This window comes from Camelus dromedarius, chromosome 35 (assembly GCF_036321535.1).
Source record: "Camelus dromedarius isolate mCamDro1 chromosome 35, mCamDro1.pat, whole genome shotgun sequence".
NCBI lineage: Eukaryota > Metazoa > Chordata > Mammalia > Artiodactyla > Camelidae > Camelus > Camelus dromedarius.
The window spans coordinates 9,532,943-9,560,754 of NC_087470.1; the positions used below are offsets into that span (position 1 = coordinate 9,532,943).

The 27,812-nt window shown below is 41.2% G+C and overlaps 1 long non-coding RNA gene across 1 annotated transcript; it reads left to right on the forward strand.

The window, feature by feature from the left end:
• Positions 1-569: 569 nt before the first annotated feature.
• LOC135320028 (uncharacterized) lies at positions 570-23,801 on the forward strand. The gene is made up of 3 exons (XR_010379155.1): positions 570-1,097; positions 22,937-23,179; positions 23,663-23,801. It is a non-coding gene; the product is annotated as an uncharacterized LOC135320028 (long non-coding RNA).
• The last annotated feature ends 4,011 nt before the right edge of the window (positions 23,802-27,812 follow it).

A 27,812-nucleotide genomic window follows, 5' to 3' on the forward strand; every position in this document is an offset into this window, starting at 1 on the left:
GGTCAGTGGGTAAAAGCGAACAGATTGAAAGCATGTTTAGATGGTAACAGGAAAGGATGAATGATATCTGTGAATGTAGTATGGAGTAAGGCCCAGGTTTCTGTGTGCATTAATGAGGTAAATGATGGTCCCACTGTGCTCTGAGGAGGGAAAGCTGCAGAGGGAGCTCTGGGGGAAAACTGATGAATTCAGCTGTGGGTAAAGTGAAAGGCTGTTAGATGTGTGTTCTGGGAGCTCTGGTGAGAGCCCGTAGTGAGTAGGGTGAGGGGAGAGAGACTTTCAAATCATTTTGTCTTGTGAACATACAAATAAGTATGAGTAATGACAGACTTAGCACCTCTATATTCTGGATTTAAAGCCCTGTAACATTTTGCTATATTGACTGCAGAGATTTTTAATTTTTTTAATAGAAATAAAATAAATAGAAACAAAATAGTGTATTTAATGAACATCTTAGAGTTGATGTGTGTCCTTGTATATATTTTGATACCTCATCTGTTTATACCTATAATCTACAAAAAGTTAGCTTGTTTAGCATAAGAGTTAAACAGAGGGACGTGACACACACTGTTGGGGGTTGAAGCTGATCACCTTGGGCAAACTATGTCGCCTCTCTGTGCCTTAGTTGCATCTTCTGTGACTGCCCCCGGGCCCCTCGTCACAGCTGATTTCCTAGACTAGATGTTGGGAGGGAGGCTGCTGAAGGGAGTAAGAAGTGGCAACTGCTAGGGACACTGAAGAGAGAGACAAAAGCAGATTAAAGCTGATAAACTGAGTGCAAATACCCTCAAAAGAGAAAGAATCCCGCAGTGTTTTGAACCACTTAGCGTAAGGAAAACAAAAGCACGTGGACCCAATTCTCTTGAGAATGTGAGTATTGTGGGTAGGAGGGTGTCATCAGAAAACAGTTGAGAAAAGGCCTTTTGGTTTCCCTTGATGTTTCCAGTAAGGATGGGGAGCAGAAGCTAAAACCCACCGCTTCACAGTGCAAGCTGCTGTTTTGTGCATAACTGACCAAAGGTTGGAAACCAGTCATCAGCGGTGCTGGCAAATGAAGAGACTTCTGGATTGGGTGGGGCACTTGCTGTGACTTCCAGGTGAGCTGCTGGCTGGGGGCTGTGAGACTGGCAGTAGGTTTGCAGGGTGATTCGGGCATAATCCCTGGCTCTGAGGCTGCTGGTCTGACTAGCAGGCCTGGGCACAGGCAGTCCTAATGGGGCAGCTCGGGATGTGGCCTGGGACACCTGCTGTGCTGAGGGCGAGAAGAGGGCTTCCCTGAGGGGGTGTCCCTGCGGAGAGTGGAAACGTCCTCCTGCAGGGGAGGAAGTGACTCTGAGCAGGGTGCTGGATGCACAGGCAAGACCAGCCTGAGCACGGAGGGTTTGGGAAGCCGGAATTCATACAGTGGCCCAAACAGCCTTGTTCCTGAGAGACTGGAGGGAAAAGATGCTGAAAACGCAGGCTAGGGTCCGACACTGTTGTGGGTTATGAGTGACAGGAAAGGACTGCTCAGGCAGGCACGAGAGCACCTTGTGGCCGTCCCAGCTGGGGCGTCATGCCGGAGGGAGGAGCAGAGTTATAGACTTTGCCACTTATTAGCTGTGTGACTTTGAGCAATATCACCCCACCTCTCTCTTTATATAATCTTCATCTGTAAAGTGACACAGTGACAAGCTCGTGTCATCAGAAGGCTTAGTTTAGCTCTGATCCTCTGTGTCCAGTCCTGTCAGTGCTGCCCTGCAAGGTTCTGCAGCGGCTGCTCTTACCCTGAAATGGGAGGGCTTAGATGGACATTGTAGCACCCGAGGGCAGGAAGGGGTTGCTTTAAACAGACATGTAGCCTCCTGCAGCTGCAGACCTGCAGTCAGTTTGGTTGACGGTCATGGAGAGGACTTTGGAGGCCTTAGCATTGTCTTAAGACTTGTTTTCACTTGGGGACAAGATTTACCTTTGCAGATTAATATTGAAGATTTGGGCTTCTAGCAAAGCTGTTTTCAGAGATGGGTATATACGTAACATATCATATAAATTAAAATGATTTATTTAACGTGTGGGACTTTGCAGCTTTTGGGAACAGCTATGTTGGCCTGGTCTCCATGGAGGACACTAGGGGTCAGCAGAGCGTGCGGGAGGGCAAGCAGCCCGCAGTGCTGCTGAGGGGTGTTCTCCCCAGTAGGGCAGTCTGCTGAGTTGACTCTTCTCTGAGTTTGGTTGCCAGATGAGCAGACAGCAAAGTAATGAGTTCTGATGGGATTGTATAATGACAGGAAGAAAGAGGAACCCATAGTTTTTCGAGACTAGAACACGCTTTTGGTTCCTGATCCAGTGTGTTCCATTACAGAATTGGTGAGTTTTGTCTATTCTGGGATTTGATTGAAATAAACGTTCAGCCTAAAATTTAAGAGTTATGTTTTATTTGGCAGGAGGGCTCGAGCCGAGATGACAGCCTCTCAGATCACTCTGAGGGACTGCTCCCAAGAGGTAGGGTAGGAGCTAGGATATATAGGAGCTTTACAACAAAGACCAGGTAGTTGGAACAATAAAAGATTGCTTGTTATCTAAAGAAAGCCAGGTATCTCAAGTTCAAGTATTTAGTGGTTTTCTATGTATGGGAGGAAGCAAACATTTGTGTCATTGAATTCATACTTTAGCAAGCACCTAGCTATCTAGGGCCAGTATCCTGTCGTTTCTTATTCTGAGTCAGCTCAGAGGGCACCACTGTGATTGGCTGAGAGGTTGGGCTGCAGGCATGTCCTCGCTGGGGAGTGGCAGCAGCCGCTGATGACTTGGTTTCAGCATTCTTTGTTTACTGACATGGTTGCAGTATTTTCATTCACATTGTAGTACTTTCATTCACAGTACTACCCCTTGGTCCTAAATTCGACCAATATTTTGAGAGACATTTCATGACCTATTTTGTCCCACGGTGCTAGGATTGCTCATTCCTAGTTCAGGTGAAGAATCTTCTGAGCTGTCTTTCAAGGTGTTAGTTTTTCTATCAGGCCCTGTTGATACTAAACTTTCTCTGGATCGCCTGTTTTACTAGTCTATTATGATCCAGGAAATGTTTACCCTTCATTGTGCATTCCCATACCTAGAATCACACTATTACAATTATTTTATGCAGGGTTATAAATTTGATCTATTTCTTCTAGATGTTTGCCACCATCAATCTTTTATGCCTAGTTACACATTGGGAAATGTAACAGACAACAATTTTATTATATAGACAGGATATAAGTAATTCACCTAGTAATGTTTATAAAGTCATGAGTAAGAATTTAATATTCAAGAAGTTATATTTTTTGGTTAAAATTTTGCTTGTGTTTCTGATTGAGTTTGAGTGATCTTATGAGAAATTTCATATTTATGGTCAGGGTCAGAGCAGGTATTAATTGGCCAGGTGAGGTCTCCCACCTTGTAAGATCAACAGTGGGCTAAACAGAACTATAATTTTCTTTTTAGAATAAAGTTCCTGAGGGCTATCTAGTTTGTGCCTTGGAGTAGGGAATCCCACCAAGGTAACACAGAAGTACTAGACATAGGTAATTTACCAAAAACTTAACAATTGGAGTAGTTCATAATCAAAGGTAGGGGAAATTATCAAAGTAATTCATATACAGGCCTGGTCCGGTGTCTTGGGTCAGCTGTCTTACCTCAGATGTCGTCTTCTTCTCATCCTGGCCTGGGTAGCTTTTTCTCCATTTGGGCATTGTTTTAAGATGAGCAGTGCTCTATAGGTCAGGGCACTGTAGGGTCTGTTTCTGATAGGAAATTAATTGGAAAATCTGTTTCCTTCAGCTTTTGTGTGTATGGTCTAGTTAAGAGTACCTGGTAGAGGGTCCTTCCATTCAGCTTGGAGACAGTTCTTTAAGTCATGCCTGTTCCAGTATGTATAATCCCCTGGCTGCAGGTCTTGGGGCATTGGAACTTTACCCAAGGATAGATTACTGAGCTTCAGAAACAAACCTAGAGTATCCTTTTCATAATTCAATTAAACTTTACAGCAATGTGACATAACAGCAAGGAATGATCTGGGAAATGTCTTATTAAACATAGACCTCAATTAACAAAACTAGAATTAAATATCCACTAAAATATAATCCTTTTTCTCTGTAAAGTTACCCTCATTTTTCTCAAATATAGCCAAATCAAGATTAATTTGTTTACAAATTAAGTCTGATTATTTGATCATATAGGCTTTTTTAAATTGGCTGTGTTGGAACTTTTAATAAGGAGTCTCAGGGTAGAATGTTAATAAGGTTTCTGAAGGCCAGGAAAGCCACGTCAAGGGCTTGTCATGGGTTTCTGCCTTACAGATTTAGGTAAATTCTTTTCTCTTTAAAATCCTTAAAATACCTTGAGATTTTTATATCTGTTAGGAGATGATCTTCCTAATTTGTCTGATAGAGCCACTGGGGACCTAATAGTTTTTAGTCTCTTGAGGGATCAGATAGAAAAGATAACTGTTCCAAGTCGGATTACATAGGTATAATTTATCAAATTTCTGTAAATCATAACTAGCTAAAGCAGAATAATTTCTTTACGTCTGGGAAACAGGTTAAAAGCCAGTAGTATTTCAGACAAAATCAAAAAGTATAACCATATTCACCAGTTTACTCAGTCCCATGTAACTAATTCATTTAATGAGAGTTTTCATTAGAACTTTAAAATTTCTTACCCAGTTTACTTCAGTGCTATATTTTGAAATTTATTAGAAATCAGTAAATCTCCTTGAAGAGAAAGCATTTTGCAAACTCATTAGAAGAAAACAATTAACTGTCTATAAATGACAATAGATTTAAAAGCATGGTTAAAAACCATTACACTATAATCAATAAAGAAACCTGGTCACTACAACCAGAATTATGACTGGTAACATTTCAGATATACCAGAATTTTAGGTAGTCCATATAATTTCTAGAATATCTATATTAATAGTACTTTCTCATGCAGTATATCCTAGGAAGATTTACTATTCATTTGACAATACCATGTTATTTAACATGCAAAATGAAACTTACTAGTTTAAAATCTCTCTTTGAGATGTTTCAGGGGCCCTCTGTAGCATCCCAAACTTAACTGGAGATTAAAAGAACTTTAATTAGAAATTGATATTTGGGGAGCTTGTTAAAAGTTTTCAGAACACTTGGTCACGTAAACATATAGATCACTGTAAATAAGTACTTATTCTTTAACAAGAAAATACGTCAAAGGTAAAGGCAGAACAGATCAGTTAAGTGGTATAAAAGCTTTACAATTTGTTACTGAAAGTGGATTAACATTTTAAGAAAATTATGCCCTCTTAACAGTGAGAAAACCAAATCTATTCTTGTACCAGCTTGCTTCTAAGATTAATTTTCTTTGCCCAAGTTCATTCTAAACTTAGCCAGTTCCGACCACGTACAAAACTCTTTCCTCAGGTTTCCTCTTCCACAAGCCTTCCACAGCTTTCTATACTTATATTAGTGTGTCCCTTATTTTCTCTTCCATTCAGAAGTAGCCAGCTTCAGGAGAAAGTCACTATTTTTTATTAACAAAATATAATTCCATTCTTATATCTTCCTTTACACATTTATCTTACTTTCCTAGGATACTTAGATCATTGCCTTAATAATAGAGACTATTTCAGGGTGGCACCAACCATTTATTAATATTTCTAAACACCTTTAGTTTCTCTGTAAGAAGAAGTTAATTGTTAAGTAATTCATGTTTCAATCTTATTTTATCTGAAAATGGCATAGCTATTTAATAAAATCCTATCAGTTAACTTAATTTAGCACAACTCTAGAATTTAAAGATACTAAACATTTTAGAGATTATCTTAAGCATACATTTTAAAAATATATTTTAAAAATATACCCAAAGCTCTCATCTCATTTGCATTTAATTTACTTAAAATTTTACCACGCCATATTAATATTATTTTTTTCCTGACAAATCTGCAACAGATATAACAGGATCTTATTTGACTTTCATTAAACCTAGGTACAGTAAAGGTATTATACTTAATATTGATGACTTTAAAGATGTCTATATTAATTAGAACACACTTAAACTAAACAATATCAAATATTATCTTAATATTGAATATTTTCCAGTTCACGTGAAGCTGAAATTCAATTTGGTCAGTTTTTATTTTAAAAATACTTAAATTGTAAGCTCTTATTTTTACGTCAATTAAGCAGAGCTCTTTGACTTTGATTTTTTTTTTTTCAGCTGTAGAAATATCTCACATCTATAATGTGTATGCAGGCTTATAAACAGACAAAAGCTAGAGATCTCATAGCTTCACTTTAAAACTTACTTATTAGATAGGTATAATAATAGCTGGAGTAAGCTGAATTTGCTTGCTCAAATCACTAAGGCTTACTATTTATGAAACAGACATTTAAGATTTCTTGACAAAGTCTGAAGGACCGGTCAGAGTTCTGAGTTCTAAAATGCCAAAAATTTCTTGGCCTTAAGTTTTATCTCCTTGAGCTAATTAGGCTCAGTCCTAGGTCACTGTTTGCTGTATTTACATTTCTGATCTGCAAGACAATGACACACGCTTCCAGTTCCCCAGAGAACTGCTCTGTCACCCAGGCCAAATTGTATCTCATTAATTGGCTTTTTTGTATCAGTGAGAAGAGCTGTAAACAAAGAATTCCTTGTTTTAAAACTTTAAGGTTTAATTTATCATGTTTTCCAAAGCTTGCGTAAGGAACTTAATAAGGTCTCTTTTCCTTGAGTTATAAGTTAGACCCAGGGTAAACCTCTTATTATATTTTTTTATTAGCCACTGAATATTAGTTTTTAGTTTTATGTTATACTGGACGGCTCATGTAACTCTATTGGTTTCCTTTACTTTGTACAATTAATATTTTCTGAGGAACAAATATGGGCCCAGCCTTATTAAACCAAGAAGGGAGGCGTTTTTCCACTGAAACATATGTATCCCACAACATAATTAAGCAGAAGGCTTATATAAAGCCCATTTAAATATACCAATTTTACAAACTTTTACCTCAATTTTATTAAATCTTATACCTTTAATTTTTATATTTATTAGGTTTAATCAGTAATTCTTAATTCTAGAAGGAGTGCCAGAAGCCTTTTTGTGTGTGTGTGTGTGTTTGTGCATTTTATCTAATTTTATAGAAAAGTCTCTAGGATCCCCAAGTTTGAGCCAAAGAGCTTAGGCCCTTCTCAGTTTTTAATTTGATTATTTGGTCTGTTGTCCCAATCATTGATCAAGTATTTCAGTCTCTCTCTATATATATTTCTTTTTTAGCCCTATAAATACATATATTTTAAACTGTGGTAAATAAAATGGACTTGTTTGAACTTTAATGTTCGGGGGCAGTAGGTGATCTCTTTGGCCCTTTTTTTTTTAACTTTATGTAGTGTAGTATCAAAACCTTGTATCTAAATCCAAAAATGTCCATTTTATTTATCTCATTCAAAATAAACATATAAAAATATTTATCCATTTGGGATAAGCCCCTTATCTTTTTTTTTCTGACATTTTTACAATCCTTTTTCCAGTTATTCAGCCTAATTAACATTAATTATTCTAAGTTTTTATTAGCATATCTAAAACCATTGATCAGAAAGGAAAAACACAAATGTAGCTTTTCAAATCAGTTTTTTTTTTTAACTAAGTTCTTAGGTTAACAATTAAATATATTTTTCTACCTTTAAACTTGATTTTAATAGGTACCAATAAAACAGCTGTTTATAATGAGAGCTCTTTCAACTTTCACCAATTTAAAAGTTTTTCCAAATTATAGGATCCATCATATGGCCATCAATTTATATATATATATATATATATATATATATATATATATATATATATATATATATATATATATATATAGTGATTTTAAACCAATAAGATGAAGAGGCTTTTCACATGAGATTGGGGGTGTTGCCTAAATAAAATTCAAAAGTTTACTCTCCAAAAGGTAAATGCCTTTGTGGTCCAGGCTGATGCAACAAAGATTAAGATGGCAAAATGTCTGAAAATTAGTATTATAAAAGGATTGTTGAGAATACAAATTTATTTGCGTGGCCACCATATGTACACAATACTTGTACCTTTTGCATGACAGAGTCCAAATATTCCTTTAAAAAAAGGAAACAAATATATACATACATACACACACATAAAACACTCAGAGAAAGATAAAACGTTTACAATTCAAGGACACAGGAAGAGAAATCCAATTTCCCCCTAAAGGGGATTTTGTTTTTATAAGTTCAGAATTCCAAAAAAAGTTTTTATCAGGCCTGGTTATTTACTTTCAGAGTGAAATATATTTTTTCTAATTCCTAAATAATATTGAAAGTATTTTACGTATATAAACCTGGCTGGGGTAATAGTTGGAGGATGGCAATCTGTTATTTCTTTTTCTTTCCTTTTCTGTTTTTTTTTTTTTTTTTTGAAAGTTCTATTCCCCACTGTAAGGTCAGGTTCTCAGAATAAAATTGCTGATAAGATTTCCCACAGGGACAACTCTATGGCATGAAATCTTTGCCTCTAACATTCCTGCAAGTTTCTCTGTCATCCGAGAAAGCTGTTATCAGCCAGGAGGACGGTCCCATTTTTGGAGTTGAAAGGTTCCTCATAAGAGTTTTACTTTTATCCCGAAAAATTCAATGGAGGTAACCAAATTGAGGAAAATATTAGACCAGCCTCTTACCTAACCACTCAGTCCTGAACCCAGAGTCTTTCAACTTAGACCCACTCAGGACGTCTCCACTGGGTGAGTATTTTCCTGGAATGTTTCCACCAGCCCCACTTCGGACACCTCCTCAAGGTGGGTGTTTCCTGTTATCATTCAACCAGGCCCCACCCAGCATGTCTCCACTGGGTGGGTAATTCTCCCCCAGTAACTTTCAACTGGAGGGCCAGGTACCTGGATACACCACGAAATAAAACTCAGGATCATCAACCAATATGGGAGATCCTAGAACCAGGAGAGACTCACCCAAATTCATCTGGACTCCCCGAGGAGGCGGATGGGCACAAAGGGCCACTGCTGGTACAAAGGCCCCGGTTCCTTGGAGAGTTCAGGTGGAGAGAAGTCTGCTCTGGGTCCCTTCATGGTTTCCAAAACTGTTGACTGAAATACATGTGCAGCCTAAAAGCTGAGTTATGATTTATTTGGCAGGAGGACTTGAGCTGGGATGACAGCCTCTCAGATCGCTCTGAGGGACTGCTCAGAAGAGGTTGGGGAGGAACTAGGTTATATAGGAGCTTTACATCAAAGACCAGGTAGTTGGAACAATAAAAGATTGCTTGTTATCTAAAGAAAGCCAGGTATCTCAAGTTCAAGAATTTAGTGCTTTTCTATTTATGGGAAGAAGCAAACATTTTGACTCACTGAATTCATTCTTTAGACAAGCGCCCAGCTACCTAGGGCCAGTATCCTGTCCTTTCTTATTCTGAGTCTGCTCAGAGGGCATGATTGTGAGTGGCTGCAGAGGCTGGGCTGCAGGCCTGTCCTTGCTGGGGTGTGTTGGCAGCCGCTGATGACTTGGTTTCAGCTTTCTTTGTTTACTGACATGGTTGCAGTATTTTCATTCACATTGTCATAAATTCTTTCACAGACTGACTATGGATAGATAATCTGCAAACTTGGAAAGCAACCGAGATGGAATTACTGCAGGTACCTTCTATTTTAATAAGCCATGTGCAAACATAAACATGGAGGAAGGATACAAAAGGATTTGGTGGTGTAGGGAAGGCTTTCTGCACATTACAGGAGAAGGCAAGGCAGAATTCCTCTCCTTTGTGGGCAGGGACGTGATTCCACCTTTCTCTTCTGTAGTGGTTTCTGAGAACAATTTATGGTAATTAACCAACATTGACGAAAGTTGGAACACAATGCATTTAAGAGCTGGTCAGCTGGAAATTGTGTATTGGACAGGTGGATTACATAGGCAAGTGGTCAGGTGGATGGGAGAGAGATGGAGCCCAATTCTGGGCCCAGATTCAGGTTTCAATCGCCATTTCCTCACCATAGGGCCTTGGAATAGAATGTAACCTCTCTTAACCTGTTGGTGATTCTGTGAAATGCGCATGATCATATTCGATTGTTCCTGGGATTGTTGTAAGTTGTAAAGAGTATTAGAGCACACATGAAGCACTTAACACACTGGCACTTAGCAGCGTTCACTGTGTGTGGCAGCCCCGCTTGGTGTGTGTCAGAGCCATAAAGGCAGCATGTGTCTGTTGAGGGCGCATTGGTTGCCCCTTGAATACGTTGTGAATTTGGTGATTTCTATTAATCCTTGTAACTCTGTGTGCCATGGGCAGTTATTTTCATGGACAGATGAGGAATCTCAGGGTAAAGTAGACTGTGTAATTTGCCCTAAGTCAGACCATAATTTTGGGTGCAGGGGCCTCGATTTGGCATGGGACCCTGGGCCTTCTACCCTCTTCGTTAAGCACCAGAGCCAGATGTGGGGTCGACTGTCACCCAGCACAGAATATCCATCAGGCAGCAAGACACACCTGGCCCTGTGCTGCTTGAGCAAAACTCCAGAGGGGAGGAAGTTACAAAAGGGATAAACATAAAAACAGATGACTGCAAACTGTGATCAGCTCTGAGAAGGAAAGGAACAGGCCTCGCCTTGCAGAGCTGGGATCTTTCCCGTCGGGGCTGCTCTGGGGGCGTTCATTTCAGCTAAACAAGCTCTGCTGCTGCACCAAGGCAGGAAGGCAGGGCACGTGTGACCAGGTAGACTGGGCCTCGTTGGTCATACTCATTCCCCATTAAGCGGCAGCTGTCATGGGCACTTACCTAGTAAACAGTTGTCGGCCATAATCATCACGCACTTTGCTTGGTAGTTTTATAGGCCCCACCTTTGAGATGAGGTCATTGAAGCTGGGGAGTTTGCTGCATGCCCGTGATCACCTTGGAAATACCCCCACTGGTCTTTCAACCTAGGCTGGCGTGGCTGTCATGTCCCAGCCCTGTGAATGGCATCGTGTAGCTTCTCCCAAGTGGCCCAAATGACTGATATTGATTTTCTTAATTCGTAGGAAATGGTATGTGATAATAGGAGAAAAGGGTAGTAAGAAATTTTTTGGAAAACTAGAAAAAAATTCAATTCTTCCCCAGCTGGGGGAGCGTAAGCTCTGTCACACACCCCACTCACTGCCTGGCACCTCCTCCCTGCCGACTCTGTGTTCAGAAGCCACTCTGAGCCTTTGAAGAACATTTTGCCTCATGACACTGTTGACAAGGACCTGCGACCTCTCTGTCCCTGGTTAACTCTCTCTTCAAAGCCATTTAAATTTTATGCAGGCTCATCTGCTCAAATGTAAGACTAGCCTCTTTAAACGTCTTGATGCAGCTCCTTAATGAAGATCTTGCGAAGGAAACCTAGCCAAAACCAGGGATGTACGCACATAGTGACTGTAACCTCAGCACTTTTTGAAGTTCAGAACCAGATGGGTGGGAGACTCAGGAAAGACTTTTTTAAGGTAGCAAGGGTAAAGTGGAAGGACGCAGGCTGTGTGAGACTGAAACATCTCGGTCCCAGCCAGCAAGGCACCTGCGTTCAGGATGGTGTGTGGGGAGTGCAGAGTTCTCACAAAGAAAGAAGTGGTGGGATCGGAGGGAGGACAGTTAGGTTTTTACTGGGGAAGGAAAATGTGGGCTGAACATTTCCTGGTTGAACAAGAGGACTGTGACATGATGTGCTTGTATTTTGGAGAGAAGGGTTTTGTGGAGATAGGCCTAGGGAGAACTCTGTCTGGCTGTGGAGTCAGCACAACAGAGAACCACAGAGAACTGAGCAGACCCCAGGCCCCTGCTGGGGGAGGGGCTTCCCGCCAATTCAAGCCCTGGGGGCTGCTTCTGTCCCTTAGCTGGGGCCTCAGAGCTCCCTTCACAACCCAGTCCTGTTGATACAAGAAAAAATACTTGGGGCATGAGAAGGGCTGTGTCCCAGGCTTTGGTTGAAACCCTGGGATGTGCCCCGCCAGATGATGGTCCTTGGCTTCATGCAGGAAAGAATTCAAGAGCAAGCCAGTGTTGAGTAAACGTAGATTTATTCAGAGAGATACATAGAAAGGCAAGAGAAACGCCACAAGGTGTGGGGATTTGATGCTCAGATTAAAAGTAAGTACACAATCCACAGAGTGTGGGCCTTCTCCAAAAAGGGAGAGAGAGAGGAGTGACCGCGAGGTGGCCCTGTGTTGCTTGTTTTCATGGGCTTGGTTGTTTCATATGCTAGTAAGTAGAATGAGTAGCCTAAGGGCAAGGGGCTGGGATTCCCAGGGAGTTGGCCATTTCCCACCCTTTGACATTTTGTGGCTAGCCTTGGGATGGCCATGGTGCCTTGGGCGTGTTATTCGCCATGTTACTATTACAACGGATGTATAATGAAGCTCAAGATCAGCTAGAAGTTAAATCTCTTCATCCTGAGCCTCAAGGCCTACTGGGGGTTGAATCCTTCACCATATTGATGTTAATTGCTGTGGCCTTCATTGAATGGCTGTGCTCTGCCCCCTTCCATCCTGTCTCACTGTGTTGACACAGAGAGAGCAAAGGCTGGCCCTGCCTGTGCTCCTGCATTTAACAGGGGGAGGGGTGGTGTGGGCTGAGGATGACTCTGAGTGGTGTGAATGATGTTTCAGATTTTCCCACGTGGGACATGGGGACGTGCCAGCAGCCACCGCAGATTTATCTCATAGGCATTATCGCTTGTGTCACTCATTTATTTCTATTTTTCTTTTTTTTTTTTTCAAGTATTTAATCTAAATTTAATATCAGGATTTTTTAGGAAAGAAATTTTTCTTTTTCTTTTCTTTGGGGCTCTTTTGAGGGGTAGGTAATTTGGTGTATTTATTTGTTAGTAGAGGCCCTGGCGCTTGAACCCAGGACCCCATGCACGCTAAGTACACGCTCTACCACTGAGCTCTACCACCCGCCCCATCATCTTTTTCTTTTTGCTTTAGCTGCCAAGAATCTTACAGCTGAATTTCTAGTCGGCCTTTAACACTTACCCTGACTTCATGGCATCCATTTTTATGACTTTACCTCCCCCTGGTTTCGTTTAAGTATTGAATCTCCATTTTCTCTTCACTCTCAATTTTGTCTTTTTGTTGTTATGGTTGTTAAGTTGTGTTTAAAAAATTGTTTAATTTCTCTTTTAGCAGAAGGCTGAAAGTAAATAACTATGTAAACAAACTTATCACAATTTAATATTTTATACATTCTAAGCTGTTTAGTAGTTACTTAAAAACCGAATTGAATACTAAAGTGATAAAATTTTTAAATTATTTTTAAATTTTTTATAAAGGTAGAGCTGATTTACAATATGATATAAGTTTCAGGTGTACAATAGTTGCACAATTTTTATTGTTATGCTCCATTTATAGTTATTGTAAAACATTGGCTATATTCCCTGTGTTGTAAGACACATCCCTGTAGCGTGTTTACATAACATGTTACAGTTTGTATAAGAAAGTTGGGTAACACAGAGTCTGGGGCGCCGCTGTGTCTGACACAGGTTCACGCTCACCCTGCCTGTCAGAGCCCAGGCCCTCACTCCTGTCTTCAGGGCGGCTAGTGGAGGCAGCTTTCATCAGCGCTGGCACCACCCTCTGAGTGGCAGTGACAGCAGTGACTTTCTGTGGACGTGCAAACTGTTGTTCCAGGAGTTTTACATTCATTTCTGCATTTAATAATTAAAACCCTCCTGTGAGGAATCATTTTATGTTTTTAATGAATAATACATTTTATTTTGATTTTGATAGACTTCAAACCTCCAGAAAATGTACTGGAATAGTACAATAAACGGTTAGATACAGTTCACCTAAAAGGGAACTATTTGCTCTTTTGTGTCTGGCTTATTTTAGTATAAACTTTCAAGGTTCATCCATGTTGTAGCGTCAATCAGTACATTATTCTTTTGGTTTGATAATATCCTTTTTCTTTTTTTTGTTTTTTGTCTATTTAAAAATATTTTCATTGAATTCTAGTCAGTTTATAATGTTGGATCAGTTTCTTGTGTACAGCACAACCCTTCATTTATATAGAAAGATACCTGTATTCATTTTCATATTCTTTTTCAACATAAGTTACTATAAGATATTAAATATATTCTCCTGTACTATAGAGTATAAACTTGCTGTTTATTCTATACATACTGAGTATCTTCAAATCTTGAACTCCCAATTTATTCCTTCCCACACCCTCTTCCCTCTGGTAACCATAGTTTGGTTTCTATGTCTCTGTGTCTGTTTCTGTACTATAGATAATTTTATCTTTTTGTTTGTTTTTTCTTTTTTTTTTTTTTTGATTCCACATGTGAGTGATCTCATATGTTATTTTTCTTTCTCTTTCTGGGTTACTTCACTTAGAATGACATTCTCCAGATCCATTGATGTTGCTACAAATGATATTATTTTATTTTTTTTTTATGGGTGAATAGTACTCTATTGTACAAATATACTAAAACCTCTTTATCCAGTCATCTGTCAGTGGACATTTAGGATGTTTCCATGTCTTGCTATTGTAAATAGTGCTGTTGTGAACATTGGGGTGTAGGTGTCTTTTTGAATTACGGATCCTTCTGGATATATGCCCAGGAGTGGGATTGCTGGGTCATATGGGAGGTCAATTTTTTGTCTTTTGAGGAACCTCTGTACTGTTTTCCACATTGGCTCCACCAAACTGCATTCCCTCCACAGTGTAGGAGGGTTCCATATTCTCCACAGCCTCTCCAGCATTTATTGTTTGTGAACTTCTGAATGATGGCTATTCTGACTGGTAAGAGGTGATACTTGATTGCAGTTTTGATTTGCATTTCTCTGATAATGATATTGAGCATTTTTTCATGTGCCTATTGGCCATTTGTATGTCTTCATTGGAGAAATGTTTCTTTAGGACTTCTGCCCATTTTTGAATTGAATTGTTTGTTTTTCTTTCTTATGAAGTGTAAAAGCTGTTTACATATTCTGGGAATTAAGCCCTTGTCAGTTTCATTCATTGCAACTATTTTCTCCCATTCCATAGATTGTCTTTTTGTTTTGCTTTTTGTTTCCTTTTCTGTGCTAAAGCTTGTAAGTTTAATTAGATCCCACTTGTATATTTTTGCTTGTATTTCTATTGCTTGACTAGATTGCTCTAGGAAAACATTGTTGAGATGTAAGTCAGATGTTTTGTCTATGTTTTCTTCTAAGAAGTTTATAGTGTCTTGACTAATGTTTAAGTCTTTAAGACATTTTGAATTCATTTTTGTGTATGCTGTGAGGGAGTAGTCTAACTTCATTCATTTACATGCAGCTGTCCAGTTTTCCCTACACCATTTGCTGAAGAGGCTGTCTTTACTCCATTGTATGTTCTCACCTCTTTGTCAAAGATTCAATGACCAAAAGTTTGTGGGACTATTCTTGGTAATTTTGTTTATCCGTTCATTGATGGATGGATATTGTTTGTAACCTTTGGCTACTCTGAATGATACTGCTATGAATATTGATGTGCAAGATTTTGTGAGAATACGTTTTCATTCGGTTGGCTGTACAGTTGGCCCGCCATATCTGTAGTTTCCACTTCTTGGATCCAGATGGCTGATTGTAAAGAGACTCGAACATCCCTGGATTATGGAATCGAGGGTGGGGGGTTCCTGAAACCAACCCCCCGAGGATACTGAGGGATGACTCTACATGTAGGAGTGGAATTGCTGAGCCATATAACTCTAACCATTTGAGGAAACACCAGACTTCTGCAAAGAAGCTGCACCATTGTCCCTTTCCACTGGCCGCATATAAGGTATCTCTTCCTCCTGAACAACACTTGTTATTGTCCATGTTTTGATTATAACCATCCTAGTGGGTGTAAAATGAGATATCATTTTGATTTTGATTTGGCTAGTGATGATGAGCATCTTTTCATATGCTTATTGGCCATTTGTGTATTTATTTAAATCCTTGGCAAATTTAAAAATTGGGTCGATTTTCTTTGTATTGTTCAGTTGTAAGCATTTGTTATATATCCTGAATACTAGTCTCTTATTAGATACACGCTTTGCAAAATTTTTCCCCTATTCTGCAGATTGTCCTTTCACTTTAGTTTTTTAAACATTAAAACAGTTTATAGGGGAGGTAATTAGATGTATTGACTTATTTTATTTTTCTTGCTAAGCACGCACTCTATCACATGAGATACCCGATTCCCCTGTCATTTCACTTTCTTGATGATGTCCTTTATAACAAAAAGGTTTTAATTTTGATGAAGTCCAGTTTATCTGCTTTTTTCTTCTATCACTTGTGCTCTTCGTATTGTATCTAGGAAACCAAAGCCTATCCTAGGGCCACAAATATTTATACTGTGTCTTCTTTTAGAAAGTTTATAAGTTTAGTTTTTACATTTCTGTCTGTGATCCATTTTGAATTAATTTTTATTTGTTATATAAAATATGGAGATCCAGATTCCACATTCATTCTTTTGCCTGCAGATACCCAGGTGTCCCTGCACCATTTGTTGAATAGACTATTCTTTCAATGGAGTGTTGTTGGCACTCTTGTGGAAAACTGACTGTAAATGTAAGATATTTCCCCCTGGATTTTTATTGTGTCTCATAGATTTATTTATCAAAACTTATGTCAGTACCATAATGACTTAGTACTATAGCTTTTTAGTACACTTTAAAGTGAGTCCTCCAAATTTTCTCTGCTTTTTCAAGATTGTTTTGTCTGTCCTGGGCCCCTTGCACTTCCATATGAATTTTGGTATCAGTTTTTCAATTTTTGCAAAGAAGTCAGCTGGAATTTTGATAGCGATTCCACTGAATTTGTAGGTCACTTTGGGGAGTCTTTACATTTTAAACAATATTGTCTACCATTCCATGAACATGGGATGTCTTCCATATATGTAGATCTTTTAAACTTTAATTCCGTGATACTTCAAAATGTTCAATGTACAAATATTGTAAATTTTTGTTAAATGTATCTCTCATTTTATTTTTAATGCTGTTGTAAATGGAAAGGCTGAGCTTCTTGAGGGTAGGACTATATATCAATTTGTTTATTTCTAGGATTCCTACACAGCAAATCCCCTAGGTTTATATTTGCTACATAAATCTATCCACAACTCTTACCACCCCCTTGTTACAAGAAACCAAGACCCAGGTTAAGCTACCTGAAAAACTATGTGGAAGTGAGAAATGAGACATTTATGTGGGGCTTTGTGCAGATGATACTGAGAGCTTACTTAGGATGGCTTCATCTTAATTTCTTTTAAACAACACTTTCGGTGTTGTCAGATACATTAAGATCATGCCTTTTGATGTGCAGAGGAGCTAAGACTATCATTTTCAAATAATTTCTAGTGAGAGTGTTGTACTTGAAATCTAATTTGCATCAGTCTTTGAAGATTTATGTTTCAGGAGCTTTGACTAAAGAACACATGTCTTTATTCATTAATGACAACTAAATGCTCAAGCAACATGTAAGAGTTTGAACAAACTGCCCCCGCCCCGTAGTGCTGGGTGGCTGCAGCTGTAACTGGAGTCAGCGCTTACCTTTCCCTGCACGCTTGGGCTGATCTGCTCAAAGGGGTTCGTCCAACAATTTATCTGTAGTCTGTTGGACAAAGCCATAAAACACTGAGTTAAGATTGCTGGAATGCAATATATTCTTATTAATATTAAGTAAGCACATATTGAGTTCTTACTGTATGTTGGGAATTGTCCCTCAGCCTCACATGAATATTATTTCACTTAAAACCTCACATATTTCCTTGTTATTCTCACTTTACAGATAAGGAGACTGAGAATTAGGTCTTCTTTCTTTTGGGTGGAGCTCATTATCAATGATGGGAAGTTGTAAGGAAAAAGATATTGATTCACCCTGAGAAAACATTTTTCTGAGAGTCAGCAGTGAAGAGGGTGAACACTGAAGAAGGTGATCATTGTTTGATTGAGATGAGCCCCGGGTTGTACGGAGTCAGCATCCTTGTCCTGGGCACAGCCAGTGTAGTGCTGCATGGTGGGTGAGGCGGCGTGGCCACGCAGGGAACGCGGATGCTGGGCCATTGGGCTGTGCTCAGGCCCGGGGGGGGCTTTCTCCTAAGGGCAGTGGACTGTCATTGACAGATTTTAAGTAGGGGAGTGGGGTGCTCTTGTAGATCACTTTTGTCTTGTAGAATGGTTAGAAACATTTAGAAGGCTCAGCAGGAGGTGATGTGATGAGTCAGAGTAGGGTGGTTGCCAGGTGTAGGAGTGTAGAATTTTCAAGTGTTTTTCAGTCCCATGTTTGTGGCTCAGTAGCCGTGTCACTTTGGATGATTCACTCAAGGAAGTGAAACAATTTATCTAATCAATTAAAGCAGTGATGTACCGACCTCCAAGGACTGCTGTGGAGATCCAGTGAGATAACGTGTTCGCAGTGTGCAGCGTGGTCCCCAGCACAGAGTCAGTGCTGCGTGAGTGCCAGTGAGTATCTGGTAGGACAAGTGTGGGTGGTGGGCCTCGGTAACTGATGAAATCTGAGGCCTTAAGGAGGGGTCCAGTCACATCTGTGAGTGATGGGCCTGAGCTGGGAGAGGCAGGGAGACCTTGCTCCCCGACCAGGGGCCCTGGGCAGGACGGCTATGGGAGGAGAACCGTGAAGTCAGCTCTTTGTAGGTGGAGTTGGAGTTGCCCTTGAGACATCTAAGTGCAGTGTCACAAGCTCAAAGGTTAGGTCTGGGCCCGGGCTGTGAATTTTCCTATAATCTTAATCCCTGAGGATGCTGAGATATTGATCACTGAACGTGAAGACATACTTTACAGGACAAGTGAATAGTAGTATCATCTCTTTCATCAAAGCTCACGTCTCTTTATTCATCACTCACTTTGCTATTTGGGTACTTACAGAGCTCACTTCACCGCCCTCCCCTGGGCTCAGGCTCCACAGTAAAGAGCTGGTGAGCCTCCCTCCTTTCCAGAAGAAGACACATTTAGCTGGTAGCCTTCTGTACCTCGCCAGACTTAGAATTTTAGTTTGTTGTTTTAATTCTATTTTCTGTTAGCCATCTCCTGACAGGAGAGACGTTTTACATCATGGTCATATTTCAATTAGCTGTTACTGAGAATTGCTGATCTGATCCATAGTGTAAGTATTATATTAACCTTGTAGAGTATTTATCATTTTTCTGTCTTTGCCTTTTAATTTTGTATTCCCCTTCAAGTCTCTATCCTATTTGGGGCCTTATTGTTTTTAATATAAAAATGTCTGTTGTAGTTAAGAGAATGAAAGAAAAAATACACATGATAGCTAAACTTAGAAAATATCTAGTGTGTTTTCTGTCTCGGCAATGGAGTGTTGTAGAAACTCGTGAAAACTTTCATTACACAAGTTTCTTAAAATGCTAATTAAGAAATAAAACCTTCCTTCCTCATCTTTCAAGCTGCACAGCTAATTGTCAAGAAAGTGAGGGGAAATCCTCAGAAGCCAAGACAAACCAGAAAGCAGGGATTCTGGGAGATACGTGAGCCTTAGAAGCCCTGGGGTGCCTGTTGGCTCCTGTACTGAGTTTCAGTTGCCCTGGCAGGAGGGCAGGAGGTGAGCCCGAGGCCTCTCACACTGGGAGTTGGATGACTGATCATATGTAAGGCCAAGCAGAACCCGAGAAGCATGGTTTACTATAGGGTGAACTAGGAAAAAAAATTCCTCAAGACAAGACAGTAAGGAAAGTCAATTTTGTTGGAAGAGGGGAAAAATAACAAATCCAAAGTAAGGATATAGTTTAAAGCTGTTCTGGCATGAGAGTGACCACAAACTCCTGGCAGAGAAGCACAGCTACTCCTGGAATGAGAAGCTGTGGTTTGAATAAATCAGTGAGCAGCCATTCCGTAAAAGGCCTCCAGAGTCTTGTGGATCAAGATACTGGACCGCAAACACCTCTCTTCCAAGGTCTCATTCAAATAACCAGAAAGGTTTTAAAGGAAAGAAGCCATAATCATAGTTCTATTTATTGACATTACTATATGCTAGGAATTCAGAAGTGACTATGGAGTTGTCTCCTCTTTTATGGACCTTACTTTCTCTTTGGGGAGACAAACTGACATAGTCGGGGAGCTTGGTGGAGGGGGGTGTTAGTCTGTTGCAATTAGCCAGGAGAGGAGATTAAGAAAGCAGTGAAGGGTGGGTGAACTTTTTAGCTGAGGACAGACAGTCTTGTTCAGTTGGCTTTTAATTGCAGGCTCAATGAGCTGTCACTGGAGGGAATAGATCTTATGGAGGGTGGACTTAGCTCATGCCTCTTTAGAATGGACAAGTGAACCTGGACAAAGACAGCCAAAACTGTGCAGACATTGAAGTTCACTTGAATGTGCTCTAACCCTGAGCCAAAGATAGGACAAATATGCAGCACTTCTTGAGGACAGAGGAGTGGTTTTTAAGGTTCTCCAAGAATTAATCCCAGGGAACCGAGATGGCCAGTTGTCAAACTGTGACTTTACTTTTTCGACGGTGTACCCACCAAGTATATTGGAATTTTATAGGTTTTCATTTCTCTTTAATACATGTCAGGTGATGAGGACGTGGGCACAAGTGTTTGACAACTTGTCGAGGTGACTTTGGGTACCTGCCTAGAAGCACGGGCACAGCTACGGCTGCGTCATACATCTTGCCGCCCATCCCGCTCCCCGGCTCCGTGATCACGGCCGAGTGGTCCCTTGGTGACCTGTCCGTCTCCTCTGTGACATCATAACCCATGAAAAGACCAGAGCGTATTGACTTGGCTTTGTTAAAGTCAAAGGAACAGATCAAATATGGAGTCAGATTTGTTTTTTCCTATTTCAGTAGTACCATGGAGAAGGCAGTTTGGGCAGCTTTTGGTAGGGTCCTGGAGGCTTTCTCTCTCAGCCTCTGGGCGCCTCTATTGAAAACCCTTCATAGCTCTCTGGCGTGCTGGAAAACCACTCCGACTGTTTTGCCCTGAAGATGTGCTCTGATTATAACTCATCTCTACTCCTTGGAAAACAACTCAATTAAAAACTCAGTTGGTTTTCCACCAGCCATGGGCAGGGGTGAGGGATACCTTGTTATTATTTCATAGAATAACAATAACAGTAATAATATTAATAATAATAATAATAATAATAATTAATAAAAATAATAAAAGAAGTCTTAAAACACCACTGGGCACATTGGAGAGAGTCAATAAATGCTTCCTGGCTTAAATCAAAAGTGATGACTCAGTGATTCCATGGCTGCTGTATTTGCTGAGCTAATTACTCCTTTGCTTGATTACACATATTTTTAACTGAAAAAGAAATACATGCAAATTTTTTTAAATAATTCAAACAGAGCACAAAAATACACAAGTGAAAGAAGTTTTCTCTCATGCTCTCTTCTTTCAGCCCTCCCTGGAGATGCCACTGTTTACTAATCTTTGTGTGATTTTCCAGATAGGCTATGCACATTCCCACCTATGTATGTAAATTCCTTTAAAGTTTTAGTTATTTTTAACTTAAAGGGATTTAAATCCTCAAGTGGCTTCTGCCTGGGTAATAGAACAGAACAAATCTGACTCCATATTAGATCTGTTCCTTTGACTTTAACCCTATGCTCTGTCTCCTAGGCTTCATCTTGCTTGTAAAACAATGTTGCCTAGAGCCTGAAATATATAGGAGAGCCTATTCTGAAGGCTCTGACCTTTAAGGATATTTAACACTTTTTCATTCATAAAAAGATAACAAATTGCAGAATAGAAAATAACGTTTGTTTTGTTGGAGGTTTACAGTGATCTGACCCAGGCAGATAGCTGCAAGAACAAAGGATTATAAAGATAAGGAATTCCTACACCAAGAAGATTGCAACAACCAAGCATGTAGGAAAGGAGCCTGAATTCTGACTTGGGGAGATGGTTTTCCAGGACATTAGTTTGCCATCTAGGTCTACAGAAACTTGCTATTCCATGCCCCAACACCTGGTCTCCCAACTTATTGGCCTGTCCTGCACTGAGGAGAATGAATTTGGATTTGGTAACACTCTTATCTACGTAGCAAGCTGAGCACTGGAACTGAGTGTTATGGAAACAACAGGCCAGCCAAGAAACAAGCACCACTCGGAGTGTTGGTGTACTCAGATTTATTATTCCGGCGGGCTCAGAGTGGTTTCTGCTCCGAAGTTATGAGCACCCCGAGACGTGCACATGTGGTTTTAAAGGGTTAATTACAAGTAAGGGGGTATTAGCCAATAAGGCTCAAACAACAAAAAGCAAGGAATCAGTACACTAGAGCTTATCAACTTGTAATAGTTCAGGTTACTGACAATTGTTGAGCTTGGATTTACGAGTTACTTGTTAGCCCAGTAAACTGACACTAAACTTCAGATTTATGAGTTAGCCCAGCAGAATTTAGATCAGTAAACCGACACTTATCACACTTAGATTTGTGACTTAGCTTGTTAGCCCAGCTTGGCTTTTCCTTCACATGAGGATAGCTCTCCCACACCCAGGGAACTACTGTGAGCCCTTTATGGTTCCACTAGGATGGGGTGTGGTTTACCCAGGAGGGATGGGGACTATGCACCAACACTCAGGCAGTCTGCTCTGTCTGGGGCTCTGATCTTGTACCACCCCGCTCCCCGCCAGCCCAACACCTGGGACAGTGGAGCTAAGGCAGAGATCGTGCCTGCCTGTTTCCCAGCGTGTAAAAGGGGAATATGTACCCTTCCCAAGGTAGTTCTGAGCGACAACACCTGCGGGTGCTTGGTTCCCAGAGCAACAGAAAACCAAGCTCCGTGTGGGGCAATGGGTGTGATACCCGTAGGGGTTCTGCAGAAGCATCGGAAGGAGGGCTGGATCAGAGAGGTAAAACGTGAGCTGCGGGCCTTGAAGGGTTACAGAATGGTACAGAGGCAGGACTGCCGCCTCCTTCGGGGTGACCCCAGAGGTAAAGCTTTTTCTCCCCATCTCCGCTACTCCCCTCCCCTCTCCAGATCCCTCCCTTTTCTCTGCTCTTCCTGTCCATCTGTCTCCCTCCACTTTTCCCCTCCTCCCCTCCCCCTCCTCTCCTCCCCCTCCCATCTTCTCCCTCCCTCGCTGCCCCACCTTCCCTCACAGAACCCAGAGGATCGCTGGCACTCCTGCGCATGGGCAGTCAGTGCCAGCTGGACCCCGAGTTGGAAGCTCCAGCTCCGAGCCAGGAATCGGCCCCAAAACCTTCTCAGCTCTGTCGCCCGGTAGGCCTTTGGCTCCTGCCCGGGGCCGGGGCCACCGGCTGTGGAAGTGCAACGTGGGGTTTCCCGGGAAAGGGGTCAGGCGACTGCGGGAGGGCGGTCGGCATGTCACAGCCCCCAGGGCGCCAGTCAGCCTGTGTTCAGCTGAATTGCTCTGGCCAGACCCCTCTGCCCGCGCCACCTTCCCCGGGGCCCCGGCCAAACCTGACCAGGGCCAGGTGTGCACCTTCTGCCTCTCACCCAGCCGGCCACCACTCAGTCCGCGGGTGGCGTCCCATTCCTCTCTCCCGCCCGCGAGTCCTCTCCTCCCGGGCTTCCTCTCCTCGGCCGCCGGGCAGTCCCCACACCTGGGCGGGCTGTGTCCCGGGCGGGCGGCTGGGACTGGGGCTGGACTCCGAGCGGGGCTGCAGCCCGCTTCCCCATCCCCCCGCTTTCCCTGCCCCACGACCCCGGGGCTGCCCTCCTCTCCCTTTCCCGCTCCCTCAGGACCAGCTCAGTGGCGTGGGCACTGCTCCCCCGGCTGAGAGCCCCCGGCTGTAACGCCCAGCTTCTCCTAGTGGAGTCGGGAAAAGGGATCCTCAGTGTTGAGCGAGCTTCAATCTCCTCCCTCAGTGTTTCTGCCGCAGGTAAGTATCTTGAACACTTTCAGGTGTTATGATGGCGGTGCTTGTTTATGTCACTTTTTTTATAGTGCGAGGGATTACAGTGTTGAAAGCAGGGCTTGGTTCAGTTAAAAATGTGCTGAAGCTATGAGGCTGTGACATCCTCCTTCCTTCCCTCTCCCAGGGTGAAACGTGTGACCGTCGATTTTAAAAAGATAGTTACCGTCCCTAACTAGACCAGCCCAGCTAGGGTATGTTAACAGGAACAGCACCACCAGGGGAGTTGGAGACCCAGGGATATTGCAGTCCTAAAGAGCTCCTGGCACAGTTTGGTTTGTTTTGGTTTTTTGTTTTTCTTAAATTGTAGGGCAGACTAGTAGTATAGAGGGAAAAATAATTTTCAAGAAATATTTTTTCATATAACAGCTTTATTGTGATATTGTTCACACACCATGAAGTCCATCCATTTATATGGTACAATTCAGCAGCTTTTAGCATATTCACAGTTGTGCAACAATTATTATTCCAGAACGTTTCATCACATCAGAAAGACCAGAGGAAATGAGTGACCTATCCACCCCTCTCCAGTGGTGGTTCTAAAGAAGGTTCTTGGCTATTCCTGACCATAAATTAACTTGTTACATTCCATGAAAAATCTGGTAGGAATTCTAATCAGAATTGCAATGCATTTGTCTATCAAAACAGGAAGAATTAATGTCTTTATGGCATAAATTTCTTCTAAACATGAATATATCTGGAACCGTATCTTTCCATCTCTCCAGAGCCTGGCCCATGGGAAGTCCTCACTAATTTTTGGGCTTGTGAATGATGAGATTCTATACATCGTTAGTTGCTACTGTTGCCTTTCACAGGAGAGAAAAGTAACCTCAGTGAAGCCAAGTGACTCTCTGATGGTCAGAAAGAGTGACAGCCAGTGCTGGAGTGATCCAGTGGACTTGGTGCTTGCAACCAGAATTCTCCAGCACCTACAGCTAAGGGGATTACAGTATTCTTTTATTTTTTCTTAATGGCGTTGCTTTTATTTTTACTTATTTTTTAAAATTATTTTTTATAGAAGTGTAGTCAATTTACAATGATAGTTTCAGGTGTACAGCAGAAATTCAGTTATAAACATATGCATATATATATACATAAGTTTTAGATTGTTTTTAGTACAAGTCATTACAAGAAATTGAATATAGTTCCCTGTGCTATATAGTAGGTCCTTGTCATTTATTTTATATTTATTAATGTGCATCTGTTAATCCCCCCTTTCCTGGCTGCTAACCACAGTTTGCTTTCTATGTCCATGAGTCCATTTCTAGCAGCACCGTTTTTCCTAGTAATATATGCTCTTTGGCTGCTTTCAGCTTCAGTAATTCCATCTTATCTGTGGGCGCTTTTCTTCTGGTGGCCTTTATGTGGTTTGCACACATGGTAATAGAGATCTGTATTTGGGAGAACTCCAGGCCTCGTGTACTCCCTGGTACAGAGTGCCCACTGAGTTGATGCTTGAACTGGGAAAACAACATAGTAAATGTTGGAATTTCCACTATGGTTGAGACTTCCAGGTTTCTATAACCTGTTTAGCCCACCTTAATATTGGCTGCACCCATAATGGGTAATTTGGTGGAATTTCATGGTATGGTGGTGTAGAGACAGGGTCTTTTATGCTTCTTCTCTTTCTGTTTTCTAACACTCATTCTCCTGGGCCTCCCAGATCCTCCCCTAGAAGTTCCCAGGGCTGGCTTGGTGCTGCGCTGAGGCAATATTTATTAATGAGGACCTTTCCTCATCTATTCTGACCCTCCGTTTCTTTCTCTGCACAATGAGGGCTTAGACTAGATAAGTGATTTTCAGTTTCTTTTAAAGCCATATTTCCTTTGAGAAACAGAAAATGCAAATCTCTCCTCCCATCCCAACCCTTTAGATTTTGATACGTCCTCCAAGGAGTGACATTGCTGTTTGTGGAAAATTGATGTGATTGTGATTCCAGGTGGCACAGAAAAGACTCTTCAGAGATTTATTGCAGGGAGAGGGCAGGACAGCGGCAGTATGTCACACTTTCTAGTGTGAGCACTGGAGCAGGCGCTTGGATTTAAATATGGTGTCTGTCGTGTCCTCTCTTTAATCTTGTACAATGTGATAAACTTCTCTACCTCAGTTTCTTGATGTGTCAAGTTGGGGTGATAATATTTTAGGGCTTTTGTGAAACATTATACACACAATCCATTTGTGTCTCAGTAGAATCAAGACCTGCTAGTGTTTCAGGAATTTGTTTAAAAAAAAAAAAATCTTGTCCATAGCACTCTGTCGGTGTGTATTTTGAATTTCCTGGAGGGTGAGGGTTGAGTCTAAAGTCCATCGTGGGACAGGTGGCCCATGGGTCTGTGTGCCCCAGATTGCCCCCTCTTCCCCAGTCCTCATCCTCAGTCCAGGATGAAGTTCCCTAGTAAATTTACACAGAGGTCTTGTGGAAATGGCTTTTCATTTTATTGTTTCACCAAGAAGGGCTGCCTTCATGATATCTGTGGTCAGGTTTTGAAGGGCTGCCATCATGATGTCTGGTCAGGTGAAGCCTATGCATTTGGGAGTTTCTATTTCATAAAAAGAAAAAAATTACAAATAGAAAATTAGAACAATGGTGGTGACAGGGGCTCTGGTAAGTGGGCACCATTAGCTTTGTTAGCTTCAGGTGCATTGGCCTCTTGCCACGAGGACTCATCCTCTTGCTCTGAAGTTGGAGGGACCAGTGGGTTCAGTGGGAATGTTAACTGAGTGTATCTCATGTGCTGGGCATTGTCCTATTTGTACTGTGTGTTCCTTATTTGAGACAGTGATCTCATTTAACCTCAATAGCCTCTTTAAACAATTAGACATTTTATTTTGAGATGTAATGTAGATTCCCATGTAGTTGTAAGAGATAATATGGAGGGGGCCTATGAACCCTTTGCCCAGTTTTCCTTAATGATTCCATCTTGCAAATTTGGGATACAATTCATTACTGACTCACAAACAATTTGAGGTTTGTGTTATTGCCCTCATTTCTATTCATGATTAACCTGGGGCTTAGAGAATCACACAGGCCTGCCCAGTTCACCCACATGGTTCGTGTAGAGACAGGTGGAACTTGGGCTTGGGATTTCCAGGCAGTACCATTATGATGGTCTGTGGCAGGGAGCAGCATTCACTTTGCTTGTTTATTCATTCATTCAACAAACATTTATTGAGTACCTCTGTGGGTCAGATGCTTTCATAGGGTTACCTGATTCTTCAGCAGTACTGAGAATCAGGTAATACTTACTTTTTTTTAATCAGAGAAAAATTAGCTCTGAAAAGTTATAACCCCCCAAAAGGAAATATAGCTCATAAAGGAGCAATAGTAAGTTTGTACAGTCACCCCTTTTTATGCAGGTGGTACCCTAGGCATTTTACATTTGCAAACTTCTGTTATCCAGATATATTCTTGTAAGGCAAGGATTTTTTTTTAATTGAATTATAGTCAAGTTTACAATGTTGTGTGAATTGCAAGGTGTTTTTTGAATTTTGAATTAAAAAGTATTTTTTGAGGAGGGTAATTAGGTTTATTTATTTGTTTCATTTATTAAAATGAGGTACTGGGGTTTGAACCCAGGACCTCGTACATGATAAGCACGTGCCCTACCACTGAACTGTACCCTCCTCCCCAAGGCAAGTTTTCTTATCCATTATTCTGCAGCTTATGAGTTCAAATAAATTGGAGTTGAAATCCAGATGTTTTGATCCCACTGTGGTTCTTTTCTTTATATTCTGCTGAAGGGGGTTGGGGAAAGCAGTTCCTTTGTTCGTTTCTTTATTCAGCATTTTTGAGCAGTGACTTTGCATCAGGGCTTTGCTAGGTGCTTGGGAAAAGAAAACAAGAAATGACCCTTCTCTGCAGGGGCAGGAAGCCTAGACCAAAAGCTGGGTAATGTGATCCGAGCTACGGTAGCCATGTGCAGACACTGAAGGACAATCTGTAACCCCGGATTTATTTTGGCTTCCCTTGCCTTCTG